Source organism: Cyprinodon variegatus, unplaced genomic scaffold, assembly GCF_000732505.1.
Source record: "Cyprinodon variegatus isolate N-32 unplaced genomic scaffold, C_variegatus-1.0 Scaffold263, whole genome shotgun sequence".
NCBI classification, from domain to species: Eukaryota; Metazoa; Chordata; class Actinopteri; order Cyprinodontiformes; family Cyprinodontidae; genus Cyprinodon; species Cyprinodon variegatus.
In genome coordinates this window covers 746,445-769,609 of record NW_015150716.1, presented here as the reverse complement: position 1 = coordinate 769,609, position 23,165 = coordinate 746,445, and the positions used below count along the sequence as shown (strand labels likewise).

The window sequence follows — 23,165 nt, the reverse complement described above, 5'->3', positions numbered from 1 at the left end:
AATGATATATATATATATATATATATATATATATATATATATATATATATATATATATATATATATATATATATATATATATATATGTCTGTGTCTGTGTGTGGTGTGTCCTTCTTGGGGTTCCATGGTGTTCCAAATCTGATCTTTTATGAAACTGATATGAGTCAGGTAAGGGTGTTCTTTACTGGCATGGTAACATTCCAGTAAGTGGTTCAGATGAGGTGGCTGGAGGGATGCTACATCCTCAAATGGGGCTTGGGTCTGGTTTCCTGATCTGTTTAAACTTTAGCTTTATTGTAGATAGCAATATATCACATGTGTGAGTTTTTCCAATGACTGGTGACTGATTAACCTTTATATCTAACAGGTAGTGGGTTATTCCTTGATCACCAAAAATTGTTTTCCATAATTTCTGTATAAAAAAAGAATTACAAAACTATCCAACCTGTTTTTGTTCCTTTTTAATTGTTTAACCTCTCTCTTTTCATCTTATATTCTTTTCATATTCTGAAGTAAGGACAAGTACTTAATATGCTTGTCCTTACTTTACAATATTCTGAAAGTTTGATTTAAACTGGTATTAAGGCCTCAAAATAAATCATGATTATCCACTTCCTATTTTTATTGTATTGTATTGAATGCTTTGGAACATCAAGCTATATAAAAGTAAAAAAAAATATCTGATTATGGAAGATTCCAGTTTTTATGGAGGGTGTGTCCAGAGTTTGTCTGAGTCTGTGTGGTCAGCTGGGTGACAAAAAGCTTCCCGTCATTGTCAACGTTAGAAGACGTCATCACAAGGTTTTTAATATGTACTTAGCATTTGGTGGACGAATACAATAGTAACCTGCACTAAGAATAGCTTTGGTTTTTGGAAAATGATGCCTCCCATCCTGAGAGGAAAATTCACCCTAATTAAGGCTTTATTTAGAAAGAGTTGATGCTCTTTTATTTGATATAAAATAGTTTACAGGTAATTTTCCAAGTAATCATCAAATCTGTATTCGTCAGGCATGTGAACTGTGGGCAATGCTAACACTTAAATCGGGGCAAACAGCTGATGAGAAGATAGATGAGCTATGGGAATTTGATCGTGTTGTTGGTGGGGGGTCAACTGCTCTGTGCTATGTGTGTAAAAATGTGGAGATGGATAGGTTGACAAATGAAAAACCGGAAAGAGCAGCAGTGCAGCAGAGACTGCTCTGTGGGAATGTGAAAGGAAGGGGTAGTGGTGCGCTGGCCACCATGGGACCAGGGAAAGGTCATGGTGAAATGGAAACTGATTCTCCACCCTGCCTCCCTGGGTAATATCCCATGACTTTGCTGTTCTGTGCTTCCAAGCAATGGTGTTAACTGTATTTATAACACAAAATATGGTTGGTTTCCATCAAAAGGAACAGAGCAAATTAGAGTCGATATGTTTGCAAATCTTCAAATTCATTTACTTTATACCGGAATTTAGAATTGTGGCTAAAAGGAAGGACTTTCATGTAAACATGTGGTTTGATTGGGAATTGTTTTATGCCATTTATTTTCATTTTTCTTTGTATGGGTAACTGTGAGTTCATTTTCTCTGCACTTTAACATCAATGTTTACCTTGGGGTTGTTTCCTTTCTTTCTATTTGCTGTGCTTGATCCATAGTAAGCCCTCAGTTTTCTATATAGTTTTGCATATGGGTTTTAGGTGTCAAACAAATGTTGAATTTTAAATGAATTTGCTGTAGAGCATTTGAAAGACCTATTGCTTCTTAGTTTTGACTGTGAAAATAGCTTTTTATGAAATTCTTCCCTCAAAATTGAGGGTATTGTGTTCCAAATGATTAGATTTTTGAATTTTTGTAAAAAAAAATGTTGGCTTCGAGTGGCTGGCTTTAAGTTAAATTAGGCTTTTTGACAATAATATCCAATTCATTATTCTTTTGATTCTGTTATTAGGCCGTTGTCTATACTAAATCTCAATCCAACAACAACACTTCTTCCGACACAGTATAAACCCTATAAAACAAAAGTACAATAGATTTATCCAAATTAAAGATAGTATTTACATGCAGAAGCTTGAAGTGCTTGAAACTTTGTAAACCAGCTTTAAAAATGTTTTGTCCTACACAACAAACCAAGCCATTCATTTTCAGAATCTATATCATCTGTCCTTCTTTTTTTTGCATAATTGTCAAAAAATAAAAAATTACACAGTCATTAAGCGTTAATTGAGTGTGAAAATCTGAATTAAAGCAGTTTTTTTTTAACTGCTTCCATTTTGAAAAAAAAAAGTTATTTCTTTAGCAATGTAGTGTGTGCAGTAATGTCAACTGATGCTAGAGGAACTAATATAGGATGGGATTTAAATGAAGATAAGTAACTTTAACATGGAGAATCAGAATCACTGAAAAGTCTCAGAAAGGGTTTCTGTAAAAGACAAATTTGACCAACAAGGAAATTGGTTATTAGGCTTATTGCAAATTGATATAAACAGTTTGTTTTAAGCGGTGTGTAGCTGAAGGATTTTACTGTAATCATCAGAAAAGAGACAATGCATGACCTCTGCAGGTCACTCATCCATCTAAGGGGCAGGACAGAGAAACAAGACATGAAAGACTTTGCAGGCTGAGATTTAATCCCTCGGCCAAAACAGAATTACTCCCAAAGTAAACATAATTTTTAGCTTTTTTTAAAGGACACCTCACACATACAGATATCTGATTATGCAAGTTCCTCTGTACAAAGTTCTGCCAGGATAAAAAAAAAATGCACTCAACTTGAACAACATACATACAATCTGATCGTTTCTTGGATGTGTTAGTTAATACTCCTGCTTAATATTTAAAATTAATATTCCTTTATCTAATGCTTATTTCTTATTCTACATATGTTTGTGTGTCACAAATAAAGTAGGCTTCATGCTGTAACAATGAGTTTGATGAGACATCAATCTCACAAGATAAGTAAGAATAAGTAAAAATTTTTTTTATTCCTTATTTTTACTTAAATAATCTTATTCCATTTACTGATTGTTTAACTTATGTGCTCAAATCATGCGAAAATAGACTTGTTTAAAAAAAAAAGGGAATTTAGTTTAACCCCTAAATGAAGTCCTTAAAGGAATAGTACACCCAAAACATGATTAGCCTTCATTTTCTACTCACCCCCATGCTGAGCAACACTCTGGAGTACTTTTTTGATATCTCAAATGCATCTGGAGATCTGGGAGGCTTCTTGCTGTCTGCTGACATTCAAATAATGGAGGTCTATGGCGCCCGAGACAGAAAGATCCATAAAAGTCCACAAAAAACGTGTCAATATTCCTCCATACTGCTCGTCCAATGTATTCCAATTGTCCTGAGTTGGTAGCGTCCATAATTTACTCGAAACAAAGTCATTTAGAATGTTTTTAGGGCATAAACAGTAGTGTATAGGATTTCCTAAAAGCGCGCGCCTGCGAGTTCACGAGTCTACGGAAACTGCGACAGACCAAACCAGATGAAAGTGCGCATTCAGCGTCTGCTCTGCCAATAATGCAAGCGTAGAAGAAGAAATGTGCTGTTTACCTGTGCAAAGAAAGATACAACGAAAGAAAAATGTTTGAGGACTTCAGTGTTGAGGAAGATGAAAGTGCGCATTCAGCTCGGCAAAGAACTCATGCTCTTCCTCAACACTGAAGTCCTCAAACATTTTTCTTTCGTTGTTTCTTTCTTTGCACAGGTAAACAGCACATTTCTTCTTCTATGCTTGCATTATCGGCAGAGCAGACGCTGAATGCGCACTTTCATCTGGTTTGGTCTGCCGCAGTTTCCGTAGGCTCGTGAACTCGCAGGTGCGCGCTTTCAGGAAATCCTATACACTACTGTTTATGCTCTAAAAACATTCTAAATGACTTTGTTTCGAGTAAATTATGGACGCTACCAACTCAGGACAATTGGAATACATTGGACGAGCAGTATGGAGGAATATTGACACGTTTTTTGTGGACTTTTATGGACCTTTCTGCCTCGGGCACCATAGACCTCCATTATTTGAATGTCAGCAGACAGCAAGAAGCCTCCCAGATCTCCAGATGCATTTTAGATATCAAAAAAGTACTCCAGAGTGTTGTTCAGCATGGGGGTGAGTAGAAAATGAAGGCTAATCATGTTTTGGGTGTACTATTCCTTTAATGTCCTGCCTACATTGGTTTTTAATGATTCACCAGCTACAATATTTTCATAGCCATAGCAATTGATATCTATATTATTTTTCAGTGGTTTTTTTTATTTTTTTTTTATGGCAAAGAACAAATGCTGTGGCTAAATCATTAAATAAGGATAGAGGCTTAATTGATGGGTTTGTATCAAAATGCTGTACACCATTTTACTGCTGTACAACAACTTTAGAATTACTTGCACATTCACTCATTTGAAACAAACATTTGTTTTCAATCACACACATTTCTGGATCCATACTACATTTTTTACAACTAATTTTGTATAATTTGCTCCGTCAGATTAGAGACAAGAATTTCACTAGACATAAACTGCTTCCTTTTCACTTTTTCTCCCTTTAAGATGTTCTTACCTCAGGCTAAAAAGTCACAAGCAATGTCAGCTTTGTCCTTATTTCAGCCCTCTAACATCTCACACTTAGGGAAGCAAATAACGCAAGACAGATTGTAAGGCTGAGAATGCAGTGAACTGTACCAGAGGCAAGATTACTTTGTGAGAGATTTAAAGGTCCACCTTTTAGAGTTACAATGGTGTGGTAAATAGCCATCATAATGTGTGGTGTTCAACAGAATTGCTTCTCATTTTCACTTTCATGGATGGTTAGAAGATCTCCTGCGGTAATGATTGCTCCTTTGTCAGGTGTTAATCAGTGTTTGGTTTCTTATCTAATATGTAAAACATTATTAAACAAGTGTAAAGGGTAGACTCAGCTGCTGGATTTTCAAATAGTACAAAGGAACACTGGCTCTTATGGTGCAGTATTTGTATAATTACAGCCATTTTGCTTGAATTATGTTTGCATAATGTGGAGTTACAAACTCCACATATATATATGCCTTCTCTGTTCCTATTTTGACATATATAGAGAGCGCTACTGTAAACTTGTGTATTTGTCAGCCAATTCTTTTTGACCAGCCTTTAAGACCTGGCAATAAAAATAACATTTAGAAAGTTACCCAGCCCAAACGATTATGGAACATTTGCTGCCAACTATCCAGAAAATGTGTTTCTGGTTCCTTAGACTATTATATGGTTTTCAACAGCGAAGGGCAGAGAGGTTGGCTGGCTTCCTGATAGAGATTTATACAGGCTTCATGGCTCTTTCTTGTGTTAAACTATGGGTATGTGTGCAGGAAGCATGTTTCGAGAGACACATATATGTGCATTAAAGCCTTTTTCACTGAGAGAAATATGAGGTTGAGTTGTTACTTAGATCTATTACTTTTTAATACCCTGATATGCTTCTTTCCAGTTCTTGGAAAGATTCAATATGGGGAGGTTTCATTTTATTTGTTTTATAGTTTATGTACACCCTTTTAACCATCACATCTACATAAAGATTAATGAGAACATATTCATGGATTGTTGGATCTAAAAAGATTTTACCAGCAATGTGGTGATAATTTTCGTGATTAATGGCTCAACGGTGGAAAATCACATTTATCTCTTCTTCTTTATCCCAATCAGAGTTGTTCACTGACTCCCTGCGGTGTTCATGATACAAACTACACATGCAGTCTCATAAACTAATGCATACATGATAATCTTCTCCCTGCAGTGAGTCAGAAACCAAAATATGCAGAGTGTGAGTGTGCCGCAACAGGCTGTGTTCTGTCAAATGTAGAGTTAACTATCGCCTGATGGAGGCCCACTCTATGATTGCAGCCTTCACTAAAATCTGTTTCATCCTGCTGTTTCTCCCCGTCATCCCCATTATCCTCCCCTGTGTTACAGACATCATGCACTCCTTTTGGAATATTCCCACTTTGTGGCCATAATTCACTACAGTCTGGCTTTTTGACATGCATGCAAATTGGCAAATTACAGGATGCCGAGCTGTCACTGGTCGAATTCATGTGGTCACAAGGGGGCTTGAGGAACGTGGTAAAGGGGGTAGGGTAGAGCACAGCGGACATTAGCCCTGCCTGCACTGGTCTAATGTTGTTAAGGCAGCATGCTTGATTGACACTCAGACTGTTAAAAAAGAAAAAAACAAACAAACACAAAATAAATAAATAAGAAAACAAATAATGATCCAAGCGCCTTTAGCTGGATTTTTTCCCACCCATTTATCCTTTGTGTCTGTTTTCCCCTCATGTTGTTTTCCTCTTTTTACCTCCAACACTTCATTTGCATTAGAGGGTAGGAGGCTTCATAGTGTTTGGAAGCAAAGACTGGGGACTCCCACACTAACCATCTCCATCCCATTTACCCACCCTCTATCAAACCCTCTTTGTCTCACCCACCCAGGCCAAATCGAGGACACAGCATGCCTTCTGCCTAGGAACCTCTGCTGAGAAGGGGTTGGTGTTTCACGGCAGGCAGTAGGGATGAACAGCATGAGTGTGTTATTGCAACTAGGCATGGTCAGGCAAAATCAGTATCCACATCCAGGAACTCTGTCTGGTTCCACGAGCTTATCCCTTCAGAAGGGAAGTCTCACTTCAAGGAAACAGGAAGTTGGAGTGAAGGATGGGATTCCTTGGTAAATAGTCAGACTGAGACAGTTTCTCATGTATCTCCCACATGCAGTGTGGTTCAGTGTTTTGGTAAAGAGAAAGAGGACACAGATCATTGTACAGTCTTTGTTTTCAGAGAGCAAAAAGTTGATTTTGTAGGATTTTTTCTTATTTCTTCCTTTCTAGAGAACTAATCTACATAGTTCCCAGATATACTGCCCTATAAACGTTTTTATTTACCCACTGAAATTTAAACCTCCCTGTGTTTTAATGGGAATATATGTGGCAAAACATAAAATAGATAGCACACAGTTTACTTTTTAACCTTTTGGAAAAAATGTAATTTTAAATATATATATAATTCAGAATTTGTCTTTAAATTAATTTAAAATTATTTTGTACCCCATTTTGTTTCTGACAAGAGTACGCATCAGAATTTTCCTCAATGAATGCTGAGTCACATGGATTTAGCGTTAGCAACATTAACAGTTTACCATTGCTCCCTTACCATTGCTTCTGGGTCTCTTACAAAATAGCTAAGCTGCACAAATAGAAATACTGACCCACTACTTTGGCGTCACATTTATTTCAAAACACCTGCAAGCAAAATAAATATACTCGCATGTATGTTAAACTACTTCTGCTCATGGTTTATCTGCCACTGCACAAGAAAATCACACATGAGCGAAAAAAATGCCGCTTCGAGAGAAGAAAATCACTCTCTGCGCATGCCAGCTCCTCCCACGCATGGGTGAGTAGAACATGATGTAATAACGTAAAATCAAGGGCCAATGTAAAAAAAAAAAAAAACGGTGTTCCCCTTTAAGCTTACCTTTATCAGGAAAAAAAGGGGCATGAATTTGTATCCAAATTAGCTAATTTCATGGTTATCACCTAAACATGATTAAACATGAATTTCAATACAACTTCAGAAGGATTTTATGTGTAAAGTATCAGGGTATAACTCATTGAAAAGTAAGAAAACATAAGAGAACAAACAGCATCATTAAGATGGAAAAACACTTGATGGCTCAAGAAGAAAGCTGTAGGAAGATTTAAACAGGGTTGGGTAAGTAGGTGTTGGATAACTGCAAGACGGGCATCAGTCATAGAAATGATCAGTGAAGAAGCCAAGAAACGGTGGACAAATCTAGAGACAAATGAACGCTATTAATGTGGTCTAAACAGAAGAGTTGGAAGAGCAATGCTCTTGCTGAAAAAAGCCATAGGGAGTCCCATTTCCACTTTGCCACAGGCCTTGTCGGGACACAACATACTGTACATGTAGAAGGACGTACTCTGGATAAATTTACCCAAAAGGTCACTTTTAGGCAACCAGTCTAGAAAAAAATCAGCTGGTGGTGGCTTCTTTGGGCTGTGGAAATAATATTTTTTTAAGGATGGACAGGGAAGCCTGGTCAGTGTCAAAGGAATTACATAATTAAACACAAAATAAAAATCTATCAGTCTAGAAGTGTGTGACCAATAATACTATTCAACCAAATATAGTACAGAGCCATCCTAAATGTGCCGCATAATTCATAATGGAATGTTACTATCTAATTCATAATGGAATGTTACTATCTAAATTAACTTTTTTTTTGTAAAAAAACAACCAAACAAATAATATTTGTCTAGCTGGTTTATTATAGATAATTCATTTAAACATTTTGATGTTTTTGATTGTAACAGACCAACATTAATCAGTTAAAACAATGCTAATGTTTTTGCAGGGCTATATTTTGTTCCCCATAAAAATGTTTTTTTTTCTTCTTCTTTTTTTTTCTTCTTTTTTTTATACAGTGTCCTGTCTGGCAATTTTCTTCTTTTTTTCTAAGAAATCCCCCCTCTGTGCTTTAATAATAAAACTTCTCAGTCAGAGTAATTATTATACGTCTTGCAGTTCAGCCCCCTCTCTTGGCATGACCTAATAGACAGAGTTTATGCTGAGATTTTAGTAGTGCTTTCTAAAGGATGAGTTGGTAGTAACCACACTGAGTCCTCTGTTGAGGAGAGTAGCTTTTAATTAAGGTGGAGACACCATCTTTTTCCCTGCTCATCTTTCACCTGGGAGACATCGGAGGAACTTTGACACCATCCTAGCATGCAGCTGATTAAAGCCAGGCCTCATTTACCGTTGCCTGCTGTCAACAAAACACCACTAATAGCATTATGTCCAGGCCCTGGAGTGCAGGCTTTGGGACTCTTCCCATCCAGGTTCAAGAGAAAGAAAACAAACTTTGCCTAATCTGTGATACAGGAGCCTAATCTCCTTCTGATCTTATCAGGGAGAGGTCTCGTATGTTACAGGGCCTTACTTCACTGATTTGGATATTACTTAAGCAGGAAAATGCTGCCCTGTTTTTTTTTTTTTTTAAGTGAAATATGACCCAGAGACGGAATTTAAAGGTGACTTAGCCTTTCTTAGCAGTATGACAGCTCCATATTAAGAAGTCAGTCAATAGCCCTGTACTAGTGAAGTATAAGTGCTTGCTCCTCTTTCATCATCAAGTAGATGCTGGCAGTGATTTTCCTTGTATTCTGACGATGACCTCATAGATCCATCTCTTTTCATCCATCACTTCTATATATAGATGGGAGTCATTGTTCAAATAGCTTGGCATGTCCCTTTGATGTCCTGGCAGTACAATGATGACATGTCCTTACACTCTTAAGGAACACTCAAGCATGGAATCCTGAAAATGATAAGTTTGTAAACCAGTCTATTAACACATCCATGCTCCATAGTTCACATGATCTACAAGTTAGGAGTATCTGTTAAACGTCTTGCTTTATTTCATGTTATTTTATTTCATGAATGTGACAAGGAAGGCAAATCCAACACTTTGACCTTTTCAGTGAAGAAATTAAATTCTATTTGTGTTCGGATCAAATCATTAGATATTTATTTTTTTAGTTTTATTCCCTCTCATTTAATTTTCTGATTACACTGCAACCAACTACACGATTAATACCTTGCTCATACAGGACATTGTTAAAAGTGACATTGTAAAACATGAGCAGATGGGTGGTATTAAATTTACAACTTAAAGCTGGGTCACTCCTCTTTGGTGTGCATTGTGCTTTTACAGTCCTCATATTAGCTACCCTAGAACGGAAAATTTTACAATGGCTTTTTACTGAATTGCATAGGTAGTCATTAGGTTGGGTTTTGCCCTCCATTCACCTTTAATAGTGGCATACATTAGACCTAAAGCACATTAAAAGCTTGAGGGTTATTCACACAATGAATAATTAGAAAAGTTTGTCTCTTGTAAAGTGAGGGCTCTTCTTTTAGCAGCCTTGTAAAGTTTTATAGAACCGTATAGCTGACCTCAAAATGGAAATTTGTGTTGGAAGCCACTCGGAGCACGATTACAGCTCTTGACTGTTGTTAATTTTATATTTGTCCAATAAAAGAACTGGTGGTTACAGATATACTCTGTATGCCTCCTCATAACTTACTTCCCTTGACTACTGTTCTTTCTTGTGGTTGATGAGGTAATGAGGGGCTTCCTGGTTCCTCACACATGGGTGTAACTGTTTTCTAGCATTAAAATTCAATAAAAAGTTGTTTTTTTTCATTCTAATAGAACATTTAAGGGCACAATTTTCGAACAGGCAAAAGATTTTCGTATTTATGGAACCTAAACCTGAGCATAATGAATTCAATCAAACCTGGTGAGAAGTTCTTATCATATGAGGACTTTCAGTCTGCCAATTCTCAGCTGTTTAAACCGAGGTCAGCAAAATGTGAGCAGGCAGATGAGGAAGTCCACAATGAAGCTTTTTGATTACCGCCCTGGGGAGACTCAACTGTGCAACCACTTAAAAGATAATGCCCCGAATGATGTTTTTTAAACTCTGGCTGCTGATGTTGCTAGCTGAAACAATATCAATGATGTAAAGGAAATGAGACCTGAATAGCACTGTTTACAGTTCTTGAATGTTCACACATAAGCAGCAAGTTCCAGTATAAACATCCACTCGGAGCATGTAAATCTAAGGGCTATTAATAAGCCCTTTTATCTTCTCTTCTGGAGTGTGGCCCTAAAGGCCCCAGGGTAATCTGGCCCCCACTGATGAGCTCTTCAAATTGTTCCTTTTCTCTCTATTTTCTTTTTAACCAATGCCTATGCCTTTGGGCGATGGGACTAATTATGAAGCTTTAAACACCTCTGTTTTATATTGCTTGCTTAAAAAAAAGTTTGTTTTGGCCATGTGTTTACAGTGTCTGTCTAGTTTACAGACCTGTGTATACCAAAGACAAACCTACCAATGCCTCTGTTAATGCTGATGGGTCTTTACTGAAGGTTTCTTCGGCTCAGTTAGCTTTTCAACAGCCTGTCCCTTTCCTGTTGTGTTCAGCAGGACAGTGACAGGACTCATATGGTTGCATCTCCTTACATATTTTCCCTCTGCAGACTGAGTTCTGACGGAGCGACTGCCTTTGACTTGCGTTTTCTCTCTCATGCAGACCCCCTTTCAACCGTTGTTTTTCTTATTCCTGTCGACAGAAAGTTGTTTTTGCTGCCTCCCTTCCCTGCTTGTCCGTGACAGGCATACTTCCTGCATTCTGCGTGAGTTAAGGTGTGTGTGTGTGTGTGTGCCTGAAAATGTGTGCATGTCTGTCTTTGTTACTGTGCATGTGTGTAGGTGCTGGATGTGTGAGCACTTCAAGTGGAGTAGAAGCAGCTTTTATGTCAGTGCCAAGTATGGAGAATGGTTCCGCAAGTGAAGGACAGCCTCTTTGCTGCACTGGGCTTCCCACTCTGTTCCCAAAGAGCCAAATTCCTTTATCTGATGTTGGATCTTTGTTATTTGTCCATGAAACTACAACTGAGAACATCTTATACCTGTGGGACTGGTCGAGTGATCTCCTCCAAACCACCATGTGGACATGAACATAAACGGAGTAATTTGCATCTCTGCCATCCTATATCCTTATGTTTCCGCCAGCTTCTTCTGTTCAACAGGCTTTGATATATCAAATGCTGTAGCGTACAAAGTCATAGTGTGATGGCCATACGGGTAATATCCTGCTTAACCTCAGGTCTGCCGGCATATAAAAAAGCTAAAATGTTCCTATTACCAAATTACATCTAAATTTCTTCCACATTTCAGACCTCCATTTTAAAGACTAATATTAGCTTTTCTGGTCTGGGTTTTTGAAGCAAGTTATCATTATATATCAGATAATTCTGTTTCTGGTGTAACTCTTTTGTTATTTGGGTTTGTTTCAGGTCTCAAAGAAGATGATGGCAGGGTTTAGCTTGCAGGACTTCAGTTTCACAACCTTTCCCGTCATATGAAGTACAGCAATCAAAAGCTACTAAAGTCCTTTCTTTATTTTTTTTTTTAACACTTCCATCTTTGTCTATGGATCTTTGATTTCACACAAATAATAAGTCAACATGTACCTTACACAATGGACTTTTCCTTCTACCTTGATAGATGTGTGAGTAGTAGCAAAACAGGCCTCTCACATGATTCTCACATGTAAATGTAAATATGAACAACATGCACAGAAGAAAATGACTGCAGGTAAAAATAATGTTTTACTCAACATAGATACTCAGCTGAATATGAATCCCCAGTGTCTTCAGTGTATCCAGAAAGTATTCACAGTGCCTTACTTTTTACACTCTTAAATTATGTCATTGAATATTTCTAAACACTTTTATTTATTTCTCTGTCCTAAAGATTTTGGACGAAATACCATTACTCAAATACCCATTATGATAATGTGGCTTTATTTTTCACTTTATAACATTTTTTGTATGTTAATTTTTGCCAATGTGTTAAAATTAAAAACTAAGAAACACACTTGTATATGTATTCAGGGACTATGGTGAAATATTTGTTATTTCACCTTCGGCAGCAATTACAAGCTTAACAATGCAATCTTTAGACAGTTTCAGCCATGCTTTTCTTATGTATTTTTTTTTTGGCAAACTCAAAATGAGCGCCATATGGCCATAACTTTTGTCTGACCATACATACAAATTATTGAATTGCTGCAGAGACTGTTGTCAATTCTCGAAGGTTTTTCTTTGTCCACCGAGGAACGGCGGAGCTCTGACGGATTGACTATTGGGTTCTTGGTCACTTCTCCAACTAAACTTCCTTTTTGATCACTCATTTTAGACAGCTGGAGAGCTCTGATAAGACTCATAATGATATAAGACTTCTTCCATTTACTATTAATGAGGCAACTGTGTGATTATTGAGACATTTAAAGCAGCAGAATTTCTTATTATATCCTCCACTAGATGTATGCCTCCTTGATGTAATCCTGTTTCCGAGGTCCATAGTTAAAACCTTTGTTTCCATGGCTAGCGTTTGTGTTCTGACTTGCTTTATCAACTGTTGGACTTTTTAAAGATAGGTGTGTGGATTTCTTAATAATCTGCAATGAAATGCATTGACCTCACAGGAAACATTTAAGCTGTACATCTGTGTTTTACTTTACTATGTTGAAGAAAACACCTGCTTTAATATTTTTTTGAATAGTACTGAGATTTGATTTGCTAATTTTCTTATTTTGGGATTACCTCATGAATAATGAGTAATAAAGGTTCAAGAACAACAGCTATTTAGCTAGTAGATACTTTTCTGATGCTATTTATATTTTATATGTTACAGGCCAACCCAGGTATGTGCAAAATGACAAAGATTCCAACAGATCTTGGAAATGAAAACCAGAATAACCATAAAATTCAAAAACTTGTTCCATCCTAAGTGAAATATTTGCTTTTTTATTTCTTTCTGCTTTGCACTGCTGGTGTACCTCATGCTTGAGATGGAAAATACATTCAAACTGCCAAAGATAGACGATCCAGGACTATGCTTTGATATCTGTATATGTGTCTTTGATGTTCAAAACGTGAGATGTGCAGAGATAGTTACTAAATCAAAGTTACTTTCCCCTGAGCAGCTGCATAGAATTTAAGATGATGAAACTGTTATATTTTCCAAACACTATAATATGAGCACTTTGAAGAGAAATGTTTCAGTGTCCAGGGTGAGAAAAATCTTGTGATCAAGAAGAACAAAAATGAAAATAATGCTATTCTACTCAAAACAATTTCTTCAGACAAATACAGATGTTCACAGTTTAGTCAAATGTATGCTAATAACTTGTAATTTTTATTGTTCAATTATTCTATGTTATCATCCACCTGGAAATGTTGCATGTAATTTGATGTTTTTTGCAAGTTCAGAAAGTATTTTTAAATTTGAGCTAAATGTTACATTTCCTAGAAATCTCCTGGGATATTGGGTTTATCAATCTGAGTAGCTGGCCATACTCTTAATGGATCCCAGACACTATGACTACCCAACTGTTCTGGCGTGTTTGTTGTTTGTTTGTAGATGTTCCAAAATCGGCCTGTTTTTCAGAGTAGTCCTGTTTCTCTGACTGTTACTGGCTGGATGCGCTCTCTTTTTATCCTCTGACATGGGTGCTGGCTGTGTGTTGCCTGGATGGGGCCGCCTGTGGAGCTGGTTTACAGTTGCCTTTTGTATCTCTGCTTCTTTTTCTATGTCTACTTCTGTCTTCTTGAACCCCAGTTGGCAGATGGCTGCTCACACTGAGCCTGGTTCTGCTGGAGGTATCGTCCTGTTAAAAGGGAGTTTTTCCTCTCCACTGTCGCTACAAGCATGCTTAGGTTGAAGGTTTGCCTTCAAATCAATGAGTCAATGGTTTTTCTTAGGTAGAAAACTTTGAATCAATTTGACTATATGATATGGTTGATTTGTAAAGTGCCTTGAAGTGACATGTGTTGTGAGTTGGTGCTATATAAATGAACTTAGTTAAATTGAAATAAAATTGAATTTATCTGACTTTTCTACTTCTTTATGTTCCAGTCTCAATCTCTCAGACCAGTTTTTATTATAAAAAAAACTAGTGACTTAATCTTCATTTGATGTATTGGAGTTAGTCAATTCACAACATTTCTGTTTCCATCATGAAATTTGCTGAATTTAAACAAGATTTTAAAAAATTCAAAACAACGCCATCAGGCAACAAGAATGGCAGAGGCATGATCAAACAGAAAGGGCACAGATTCAAATGATCTGATTGGAGCTGGCATCAGCTTGTTACTTCTTTCAAGTGCAGCAAGAGCCAAACTGAAAACGAGCATCTTGTGGTTAGTGCTTAGCATTGTACCCAGGTGACTATATTTATGATCTATTAGGGATATAGCCACCATGCAAACATGTTATGCACACTTAACGTTGAAAATTTCACCGAAAAATAAATGGGACAAATAGATAAATCAGATTAGGCTAAGTAGAAGCCATTCTTTGTCCGTGGAGCCTGCTAGAAGTCTGCTTCCAGTGCAACTATTATTTAGAAGGGTTATAATCATTACTGTAGCTGTATAATATGCCATTTCATATGTGGGACACCTGTTCATATCTGCACGATTAAAAATTTTGAGTAGATATTTAACTATTTTAGCATATTTTCAAGGAATGTTATATATCTGAGCAACATATGGATGTGGCTTTATGGGGCAACCTCATGGTGACTGTTAAATACCCAACCTGTCAATCAGTATCTTTTAAAAAAGAGAGGGGAAGTTAGATCTTGAACGGGCACATAGACACAGAGTTCCTTCTGGTTTCCCTCTGTGATGCTGAACAATTTAAACCATGTAATTATCCATCTACTATCCTCTGCATTCTTCCACTAGTGATGTCCTCCAGCAGCGCCAGGGCTCTTTGCTGACATGTGATGTCTAAAGCTTTTTTACCTGGTTAATAATCAGATCTAACTTGTTTGGAATTAATAAGCTAATGTAACACCTTTGCCACCTATCCCTTGGAATATAAATATAGATTTTATGCTCCTTGGCAAACAGAGCAATATGCATTTACATAACCTTGAAGATAATTTGCAGCGTACATCTAACTGAAGCTGATTCCATAATATCTTGAGGTGTTTTATGTTGTTGAGGCAAAATGTTATCCAATCCTCTGCTCAATATATTTTCTATTCCTCACTTTCAATAGATTTTTAAAAAAACAGCCTACAAACTAAGAGGCTGATGCTTTTTCAGCTTCAGCCAAAAGAAACGATATGCACATTTAGAGCAGAACTATGAATCATCAACATAAAGAAAGTACTTGAGATGGATACAGAACTCTTTTAATGCATCATAAATGAACAGAAACCATCACTTGTGAAATATGACAATATCTTAATTTCTCCTACAGGTTTTAATTGCCATATTATCTTCATTATAAAGAAAAACAAGAACATTCTTTTAATTCAAAATATAATTTATGTCTGATTCATGCAAAGAATTCATAACTATTCCACTTGAAAAGAAATTCCAATATAAATGCTAATCTTGGAAAGGAACTTTATTTTGTTTGTGAAATTAGTTGTTAAGTTTCATATGAGAGATATTATTTGGGGATATGATTCAAATTTGTTTTAATAATAAAAGCTAAAAAAGTGTCTTACAACTGTTATATCTGTCATTTTCAATAAAAGCTGAGCTGCAACCAAATCCTCTCTCTCTCTGTATTTTTCCAAAGAATGATTGATGTTTGAATTTCTAACATTACACCTGAAAAGTATTATTTTTTCAGCACTTCAGCCACAGTCTTTTTTAGCCACCTCGCACAAGTGTTGAAAATCATCCTAGAGTGAGTTTGAGTGACAGGACTGGCTTTCGAACCGGGGCTGGCTTGACAGCCTGTATCCCTTTCTCTAGCTGGAAGTAGAGGCTAGCTGAAAATGACACATCCCAGAGAAAGCTAACAACTGGCTATCACCCTGACCGTTTGTCTTCATCAATCAACCTGCGTTTGTTGACCAAGCAACATGGTGTCGCGATTACTTTCATGCATTCCCTTAATGGGGTCCAGAGGGGCATCCTTTCCTCACAGTAGGCATTTCCTGTCCCATTGCATCATGGGATATCTCTGCCTCCTTTGAGTAGATTTTTTTTCCAAAGTTTTCCTTCTTTTCCTTTTGGTTTTCTCTTTCCTCCTTCTTTTTAATCTCACCTTCATTCCTGTCTGTCGTTCCCCCCCTTCTTGATGTTATTTGCTTAGCTTTGTCACACTGCTTCACATTAGAAGCAGAACCACTGTGTTTGTACCCTTGTTATGTGAATACTTGTGATGATTTCCACTTATTTTCCAAGGTATACACTGAACTGGATGTTGCAAACCTTTTGATCAACCCTCAGATTTTATGAACAGATACCGGCGCTGTGCGCTCAGATCAGCGCATTAGCGTTTCATTTGAAAGAATGGTGTCACTGTGTTGACAAGCTCATGATAAGTTGGTAGCTTCTAAGGGAAAATGTTTAAAGCAGATAAATGCCTCAGGACTCCATCTGTCTGTCTTATTGTCCTGATTGTAGTTTATTTTCGTGATTATGAAAACCTGCTTTAAACAGGCTTTGGGGATGTTGGTTTATTAGCTTTAGATAAAGCGTGCCCCTCGTGCAGTGGTTTCACATGAGGTATTTAATGTTATCTCTTCTGACTTCTGTGCATCTGTATTTACTGTCTACACGACCGCCTTTTTTCATCCTTCCTTTGATTATTACAAAGGAGGAAGGAGTTGCGAATGATATTTCTTACTCTTAGTCTCACTTACTCCCTTCCCTCTCTTACTTTCTCCTTTTTGCTGCACCTCTCCTATGGCTTTAAGAGGCTTAGCAGCAGCTTAGCGCCCAGGTCAAACTGGTCTTTGCCCTTCATCTGTCAGCCTTTTGATGTGGTGCCAGTCTGGGCAGCTTGCTACGCTCTGCCTTTAACAGCACATCCAGAGGTCAGAGGAGAGCTCTACTTTAGGACTCAACCCCACCTTAACACTCTTTGTGTGTCTCTTTTACCCCCCCATTTCCTACTGCATCCCGTTACTGCTCCTTCTCTTCACTAGTGCCCATTATTATTTTATAGTTTGGTTCTGCATTCCTTTCTTTCAGGCTGTGGTGAAAGGCAGACCTTTGGCTTTATTGCTTACACATGTCCACGGCTTTCTCCCTCAGCAGGGAGAGACAAAACAGCAAGACGTAGATGGCCAATGAGGGCCAGCCATCTTAACTCTCCCCACCTTGAACTAATCGCTGGGGGCCAGGGTACATCTTTGCCTCAGCCTTGTGCCAGTGGGGTTTCAATTTGTAGAGACATAAACAGATACTAAAGCAAAGGTAACAACACAGTGATTTATCAAGCTAGTTCACATCAAATTATCACAGCGCCCCCCTGCTGTCAAACCCCATATTAGCCCCCAACCAAACCCCTGCTTCAGAGGTGCGCCGTGGTCACACTTCATTTAGGAGCGGACAAACATGTGTCCCAATGTCTGGTTTCCCTCTGAGCGTGACGACCAGCTTCAAGCAAGCCAAAGATCATCGTGGACAAGGCTTCAACGCTTTAAGCAGCATGTCTGTTTTCAGGTTTGTGTGTGTGCTGGTAAAGGTGTAAGAAATCTGAGCAAGAGTCTGGCTGATATGCCTAAGCTGTAACATGGGTGAAATGACTGCGGTTGAATAAAAAGCATCTGCATGGTTGTTTTTACAAAAAAGAACTACAATAAATTGTAATCTTTCAGATGCACACAGTTTTTTATTCGTTATTTTCTTTTTTTTATTTGCTTGTTTCATCACCAGCAATAGACGACCAGAGTTGTTTTTTTTTTTGTTTTTTCTGTCTAAAAGCACCGTAGTCGGGGTGAGTTGTGTATTATTGTGAAATCAAGATGAGTACCTGAATCAAACTTGAAATAAACATACCTTTTTTTCTGTTGCAAAACTGTGTTCCACTTTAATATGCCGCCTGAAAGAGTGCTGCCTTTGATCTCCACTTGCAGGAGCGCTGCACATGGATAATATATCTTTCAGAGATAAAAGTAAAAATGTGCACAAGCTGATGATGTCATTCAGTTGTGTCCGCAAGCCTGGGAGAAAAGCAAACTTTCACAGGGGAGGCTATCCCAGGGATCACTAAGGGTGCTCTCTGAGCCTTTGGGGAAATCAATTACACATTTTCCAAACTGTGATTCTTGCTGTAGGAACTTAATCGTGGGGCCCTTCTGCAACAGATCATTTCAATGAGTTTGGACAATGTTTTTGCTCCTTGGTGTCTACCCCACTCCACCCCCTCACTGCAGCCCCCACCACATCTCCCACCTTTGCAGTTTGCTACATTTGTGTAGACTTTACAAATCTACAGAGAGTCATTCATCATCATTTGAATTCGTATCTGTCTTGAGTGCCTAAGCTTTGATCTTGTTGTATTTTACACTTTACATCTGTTCTGCATTTAACCTTCTGCCGTGCTGTTGCTCAGAAACTATTATCCCCGTATAACTGGAGTGGACTACACATTGTAACTTTGTAACCATTATAAATCTGGCATATTTGTCCTGGCCCACCAAATAAATGATCCACCAGTTCAAATGCTGTGATAAGAGGAGCTCACGTTGCTATTTCCTGCCTTATGAGACAGGACAGAGAGCAATCCCATGCTTCCTCTTATGTGATCTTTTCTTCTTTTAAAAGCTTATCTACTCCTAAATCATCCTTCTTTAGCAAGGAAGTATGGATTTTTTTTTTGGTATTTTGTCTAACTCTTTCCAGCTTCATCATTTCCAGGCACAACTCCTTACGTATGTTTGCTGGCACTCCACCTATGGCCCCAGCCTCTCTCCCTTCCTCAAAACTTCAGCTCTGTCCTCAGGAACCCAAGATCACAAGGCCCTGACCCCTCCTTCTCCACCAGCACACTAATCATCTCTAATCAGAAGTGAAATGCATTTTTCTAAGGAAGTAGCTGGAAAATTTCACAATCTGCATTTCTCCAACCAAGCTGATTAGGGAAACATTATCCTGCTTTCACAGTCACTTCCAATCTGCCTTTAATCTGTCACTTCAATCGCCTAATTATTTAGTCAATGACCTGAGGACGCAATCTTACAAAAGAATGAAATGCATGCCATATCATTTTCCCTTTCATTTATGCATGATATCACTGGTTACACGTTATGTTCCCTTCAGCTAAATATCCAAGCCTTGCTCCTCTGCAGATGAATGTCTGTTTTAAGTCTGTGCTAGTGCATGTGTGGCATGCGCGGGTTTGAGCGTGTGCTGGTGAGCTATTTATTGTCCTTGCAATGCATCCTGTACATACAGCAAGTGGATGTGTGCTTCAGTGTGTGTCAACAGTAGCTTGTTTAGAAGCTGCTGAGCTGTGAATGCCGACTGGCGGTAATGCAGTTTGGCCCCCGAGTTGGAGTACCCTTTGGGGAATGAGACTCTGTGGGGGAGTTGTGTTATTGAAAAGGTCATGATTACAGTAGGGGGTCAAAATAACTCGCTGACACTCTTTATACACAAGTGACTGCTACTGGGCCTCAGGCCGTTGAGAACTATATTGAGTATTGACTATATGTCACGGCAATAAAAAGGGAACCTGTTCTCCATCGGTGAAGTTTCTACCTTCAAAGTGTGAAGTCAGGACAAAGGGAAAAAAACATCTCCAATGTCAATAGGATTGTCATGTTGACATGGTAATTTAGTAGCAGAGTCAGGAAAGGAAAAAAAGCTGTAGTATTAACCAAATACATTTAAAATGAGAAAAAATCTATTGTTATAAGAAATTCTACACAAGTAGAGCTTTATTGGGTGTCTCTTTCAAGTACCTGGTTAGATTACAGTTCTTCCTCAAAACAGAATTATGTCTTTGTGGCATAGGTTGAGGAAATATTCCTGAGAAATTGTAGTTACGGCAGATTTATAAGTGCACATACATTATTTGAACCTTCGTTTCACCAAAATCCTATACTTGCTCCACTGCTGACTCTGTTGTTGACTCTGCAGGCCATTAAAGAATGGTGAGATCATGCTCAAGACACAAATTATGGTAGGTAACAACAAGTGTATGAGTTTGATTTGGTCAGAAAGTGTCATGTCGAATGTTGCTTTTTTAGTACTATGTGGACATATGTTACAAATCAATATCCCCATATTACCGATAGCACAACCAAAAAAAGTGGCAGGGTTGTCCCATTGTTGTTAACTTAGTTGTGGGTCTAAGTGCTTTACCTGTCTCCTCCCCAGGGTGTGTTTTGGCAGGATGAGCTCCTAGCTGATGCCACTTCACTGCAGTCAGGAGGCAGAATTTAGAGGAGTGGATTTCCCAGGACGGATGCCAGTTGGTTAACTTCTGCACTGTGGTAACTTACCTGCTATCCCCTTTAATTTTGTATATTCTTGTTGAAAATTCACCTTCCTTGTTTTCCTCTCGTTCCATTCGCACTGACTCCAAGTCCGTCTCCCCCGCTGCTTCCTGGATCCATCCTTAAGCGCTCACCTGCCTGTCTACTCATCAACACTCCCTCTGTGTAAGTAAAGAAAGATAGAGTAAATCAGTATTTGTGCGCTGCAGCCCAACCGAATTCCCATCCTGCCTGGATGTCTTTAATTCCCCCCCAAACAATTCCCGGCATATGAGAACCGTAAGGACTGCACAACCTTCTCTTATCACCTAAGATTCCTCCTGTAGCCACATAACTGATTGTGTCTCTTCCCCAGAACGATCCAATCTGAGCCTCCCTGGTGCACCTTTTCTAGGACAACCAAACTTTCTGTGATTCAAGAATCATAGCAACATGTCAATTGTTTTATTTTTTCATGATCCTAATCCCAACAACTGAGTACCACAATTAAACTCCTAGAACTCCTTTAATCAGGCAACCTCTTGGCATGAAAGTTATATGTTTTGACCATTTAGAGGAGGTATTGGTTGTGATGTCTGGTTATTTGAGGGACTTTTTGAACCTTTCTATAATCCCAAACCAATACCTTACCAATATTCTTTCCTTAACATATGTTCTCTTTCTGAACCATTACCTGGTAACGCAAAAGATGGTTCATAATTAATTCCTAACTTGACCAGGTATTAAAAACCATGCTCTACAGAAAATATTCTTCTTTCAGTACTCTTTTTACTTTTACTTTGAACCTTAATAATTTAGCATCATTGACTTAATCTAGATCTGTAAATATATTGAGTTTCTGCCATGTGATTGGCTGATATCCTAACCATCGAACAGAGACACCTAAAAGTTGAACCTCAGGCAACCTCTTGGCATAAAGGTTATATGTGTTGACCAAGAAATAACGAGCCATCGAACAGAGATATCTAAAAGTTGCTGAACATTGTATAGCTGCACTACTCATAATTACATCTTTATTTATACCTTTAACTCAATAAAATAATACAGCTCTTGCCCTTGTAACTTGTGCAAAGTTAAAAAGCAATCTGAAATATGTGTGTTGCAAATATCAGGACAATTAAAGAATAGATTAAAGCATGCAGTTCGGAGAACTTTATATACAATGCAATTATAACAGTTGAACACCCTACCCAGTGAATCTGATAAAAATAAAGAAATCTGCATCCATTTTTGGCATTTACTTAATCATATTTAGTTACTTTAACACAATTGTTGTATGTCCAACCCTGCTAACATGAAACAACTCTGTTAAAGCAACTAAATATGATTAAGTAAATGCAAAACACGGTTGAATTATTTTTTTCAGTGAGCACAGCTGTCTCTCTTCTGTGTCTGACTGTATGGCCTTTACTCTATTTGCAGGCTCTTCAGCTTCCGGATTCTGGACAGACAACATGGTGATTTGGTCCTGACACTGAATACCCTAATAAACCTGGACAGAAATGTGCTTTTAAAAGTGTAAGAAAACATTCCAATGTCTGGCTGTAAGGCAGATACTATGTCCAATCCAGCCTTTTGTTAAAACTAGTTCTTAGCACCTTCTCTTAGTTTTGCAAACATACCACCAGAGGTCATGAACTCTGGCACCTTGGAGGGCACCTTGACCAAAGAAAAACAGGGGAGGCACATCAAACACCAAGATTTGCTGTTTGTTCAATTTAACTTTTAAAGTTTTGTGTTTCTTGTATTATTATCAGTTTACAACCTGATAAGATGTTGAACAGAGGTAAATCTCTACAGACAGAATCCTTGAAAAATTGTTTATTTGCCCTGAGGTTCTGTTTTTATATTCAAAGCACATTTTGTCCCTGTTCATGTTTCAACAAAAGCTGTGTGAAATTGAACATTTAGGGTAAAATAAGTAATAATAAAAAGTGTGATTTCAAATTTTGTTTTGATTTATAGCAAAGCATGACAGCTATTATTGACATCCCCAGTTGGTAACTACTGCAGTTAGCTGACAAAATCCGTTCTCATGCACTAACATTGAGGTTGAAAGTGCATAGCAATAGGCATAACTTTTGTAACAGAACAAATATTGACTATTTCTTCTGACTGGCAGAGAAAGCGATCAGGCTATAATAACAGATGGTGCCGTAACAGAGAGAGGGAGAGTACAGGGGCGGCGGGCGGTTGCTGTAGAGAGCTGATGTGTGAGCTATTTCAGGAATGCCGGAGAGGAAACGTATTGATCGGGACACTTAGACTTGATAAGGACGTCAGGTTTAAGAGGAGCA

The 23,165-nt window shown here is 38.0% G+C and overlaps 1 long non-coding RNA gene across 1 annotated transcript in view; it reads left to right on the top strand.

Annotated features, from left to right (window-relative positions):
* LOC107089742 overlaps window positions 1–22,559 on the top strand; it is a 27,141-nt gene extending 4,582 nt beyond the window's left edge. Inside the window, exons 2-4 of the long non-coding RNA XR_001481449.1 lie at window positions 20,510–20,552; window positions 20,750–21,033; window positions 22,291–22,559. This is a non-coding gene — a long non-coding RNA (uncharacterized LOC107089742). The remainder of the gene's footprint in view (window positions 1–20,509; window positions 20,553–20,749; window positions 21,034–22,290) is intronic.
* Window positions 22,560–23,165: the final 606 nt, after the last annotated feature.